Source organism: Mus caroli, chromosome 15, assembly GCF_900094665.2.
Source record: "Mus caroli chromosome 15, CAROLI_EIJ_v1.1, whole genome shotgun sequence".
In the NCBI taxonomy this organism is placed as follows: domain Eukaryota; kingdom Metazoa; phylum Chordata; class Mammalia; order Rodentia; family Muridae; genus Mus; species Mus caroli.
Genome location: NC_034584.1, coordinates 95,006,383 through 95,009,532, shown reverse-complemented (window position 1 = coordinate 95,009,532; position 3,150 = coordinate 95,006,383). Strand labels below are relative to the sequence as shown.

The window sequence follows — 3,150 nt, the reverse complement described above, 5'->3', positions numbered from 1 at the left end:
CTACACAGAGAAACCCTGCCTCAAAAAAACAAAACAAAAACAAACAAACAAACAAAAGATATTGGGACTCAGTGGTTAAAAGCACTGGCTGCTCTTCTGAAGGTCCTGAGTTCAATTCCCAGCAACCACATGGTGGCTCACAACCACCCATAATGACATCTGATGCCCTCTTCTGGTGTGTCTGAAGACAGCTACAGTGTACTTAAGATATAACAAATAAATCTTTAAAAAACATAAAGATATTAGTTGAACTGTATTAAAAATAAATAAGTACAGTTGTTTTGTTTTGTTTTGATTTTTAAGATAGAAAGGAAAGGTGTGGTATCACATACCTCTAGTGCAGCCCTCTGGGGACAGGAGGCAGATCGCTATGAATCTGAATCTACATGGTGATCTACATAGTAAGTTCAGGCCAACCAAGCTGGAGTTACAGACAGCTGTGAGCAGTGTCACCCCGGGGCTGGTGGGTCCTGAGAACCAAACTTGGGTCCTCTGCGAGAGGAGTATCTGCTCTTAGCTGCTGAGCCACCTCTCCAGCCCCTGGTTTGGTTTTGTGGTGTGGTTCTCAGGTAGCCCAAGCCGGTCTCAGACTCACTCTGGGGCCAGGAATGATCCTGAACTCTCTATCGTCCGGTGTGTGTTCCCCAGGTCCTGGGACTGCAGGCATGACAGACACTATGCCCACTTGTTTTAAGGACAGGATCTGGCTGTGTTGCCCAGGATGGCCTTGCACTCCTAGGCTCAAGGGATTGTCCTGCCTTAGCCTCCCAACCTTGCTTTTACACTTATCTTTATGTTGGCATAGCAACGAGGCAAACAAAGCAGATCAAGTCTATAATCTCAGCACTCAGGGGATTGGGTGGTATGTTAGTCCCAGACAGCCTAGGCTACATAAAACAGACCCTGTCACATGGAAAACTTAAAAATTAACTGACCTGAGGACGAGAAGGGCACTGTCGTGATAAAGAGCCCTGTCTCACGGGAGAGGTGGGAAGTGAGGAGACAACTTAGCCCCTGCTAATTTGAAGTCTGACCCCGTTTTTTTAGGGAAAAAAAAAAACGCCACAGTGACACCAATTACTTTGAGTGCTAACTTGTTTTTAAATTGTATTTTATGTGTACTGGTGTGAGGGTGTCAGATCCTTTAGAGCCAGAGCTACAAACAGTTGTGAGCTGCCAACTGGGTTTGGGAAGCTGACTCAGGAACCTCTGAGAGAGCAGCCAGTGCTCCTAACCACTGAGCTATCTCTCCAGCCCCTGCATGCTAATTTTAAAAATAAACCTATTGCTTTAACATATTGGGGGGCAGGGCCTGACTCTGCTTAGCCCAGTAGTTCCTCCTCCCCCCCCCCAAAAAAAATATCAGACAATGAAACCCTTTGTTCCTGTGTTAATCTCACTAGAGCCCTTGGGGGGCCCGGAGTTTGGAACCCATTTGAAGAGATACTGCCTTAGGCCCTGGGGGAGGAAGTTGGGCTGTAATCCTCTGTTTCCTGCCAAATGGTTTTGAAATATTCATCAATTCTCTCAAATAACAAATGATGAAATATTGCGTCTGCTTTTAGTTCATTTCCCCTACAATTCCTGTAACATTTGGTACGCCATGAAGGCATTTTTTAAACAAAAAGATGCATTCAAAATTGGGAAACAAGCAGCAGCAAACTCACTGTTCTGCAGCCACCTGTGTGTCACACCCAGGTCCCTCTAACCTCTGGGACGTCCTCCCAAGTACAGGAGCACCCAGGCGGCACACAGAGGAAAGAATGCTGGTTGTTGGGTTTTTTGTTTTTTTTTTTTTTTTAACTCCTTTGGGAGTGTTGTCTGGAGACCTCGCGGTGCGGGAAACATTCTGAACTTGACTTTTTCACAAAACATCCTTATTGCTAAATCCGAAAGGAGGAGAATGAAGTACGCAAGTCGACTAATGTTCTCCCAAACTCTGGCGTGACGTCTGTCAAGTCTTCTGGTGCCCCCTCTGTTAGGTCCCAGAATGCTCTGGGAGGTGATGTTTAGTTTGTTGGCTTGAGAAAGTTAAGAGACAATGACACATTTATAGTGTCCCTCCTCTCCACCCTGTGATCAATGCAGAAGTTCAAGAGAAGGTACCATTCCTTCAGAAAATGCACTTCCTAACAGCTGTCTGTAGGAAGTGAACAGAACAGCTCAACTTGGGGCTGGAGCCCAGGTTCAGGGGTTAAGAACAGTAAGAGCATCATTGCTATTGCAGGGAACCCAGGCTGACTTCCCAGCACCTACATGATGGCTCACCACCCCGGTTCTAGGGGGTCCAACCCTCTCTTCAGACCTCCATGGGCACCAGGCGCACACATGGTACCCATACACACACACAGGCAAAATACTCATACACACAATAATTTGATAATCTTTTAAGACATTTTAAGTTAAAACATTTTGGAACTGCAACCCTCCCCCCTTCCTAATGGGGCCGGCATTTGGGCAGATGGCTCGGGCAGAGAAGGTTCCAGTTAATGTGATAACTCTTATCATAAACCCAGTCCAAGAAGGGAGCACACATCTAGACACAGCTATGTAAAGAATAGGCTTGGAGTCATGCAGATGTGAAGGTTCACACAGACCGTCAGCCTCATTCTGAGTGGCTCTCAAAGGCCTGCAGGACCTGAAAATAAGAGAGCCCTAGAGGGGAGAGATACAAAACCAGGGTCAGAAAGGCCATGTGGAAATGCTCCGGGCCCAGGCTGAGGACTAAGAACAGCCACCTAAAGCATAAGGCAGCATCTTCATGAGACATGGTGACCGATGAGAACCAAGTAGAGAGGGGCAGCAGAGACGGCAGAGAAGCTTACGTGGTGAAGGAGAACATATTGGCTGACTGAGGTGATCACGGAGGCTTTGGAAGCCTTGCTTGATCCCTCCCTAAAATACACTCTGGGCATTAGTGGTGTTCAGTGTGTACTGAGCAGGGAGCAGCCAGCAACAGGGACAAGGCCAGTGTTCAAGGTGGAGCCAGCCATGGTAACACACACCTGTAGCCTCAGCTCTCAGGAGACCGGGATGAGTCTGTCTTCTTTTCTTCTTCTTCTTCTTCTTCTTTCTTCTTCTTCTTTCTTCTTCTTCTTCTTCTTCTCCTTCTCCTTCTCCTTCTCCTTCTCCTCCTCCTCCTCCTCCTCC

At 47.0% G+C, this 3,150-nt stretch overlaps 1 protein-coding gene across 1 annotated transcript in view; it reads right to left on the bottom strand.

Annotated features, from left to right (window-relative positions):
* The window catches only part of LOC115029423 (small integral membrane protein 41-like), a 17,762-nt gene that overhangs the window by 549 nt on the left and 14,063 nt on the right, over nt 1-3,150 (bottom strand). The window lies entirely within an intron of this gene.